Below are 202 nucleotides of genomic sequence, written 5' to 3' on the forward strand. Positions count from 1 at the left end.
GTACCCATGCAGCGCCGCCCGCCAACGCACAGAGGAGCGGAGGGGATCGGGCGCCAGGTCCGGGGGAAGGCTGGGAGGGAAGCTACGGCGCTGCTACCCAGCTTTCAACCCTGCGGGACCGGTGCTCCGCTCCTATCGCTCCGGCGAACAGGGTCCGCTACGCTTTCAACACCAGCGCCCGGCAGAGGGCTTGGAGAAGGCT

The sequence above is a fragment of the Engystomops pustulosus genome, unplaced genomic scaffold (assembly GCF_040894005.1).
Source record: "Engystomops pustulosus unplaced genomic scaffold, aEngPut4.maternal MAT_SCAFFOLD_603, whole genome shotgun sequence".
NCBI classification, from domain to species: domain Eukaryota; kingdom Metazoa; phylum Chordata; class Amphibia; order Anura; family Leptodactylidae; genus Engystomops; species Engystomops pustulosus.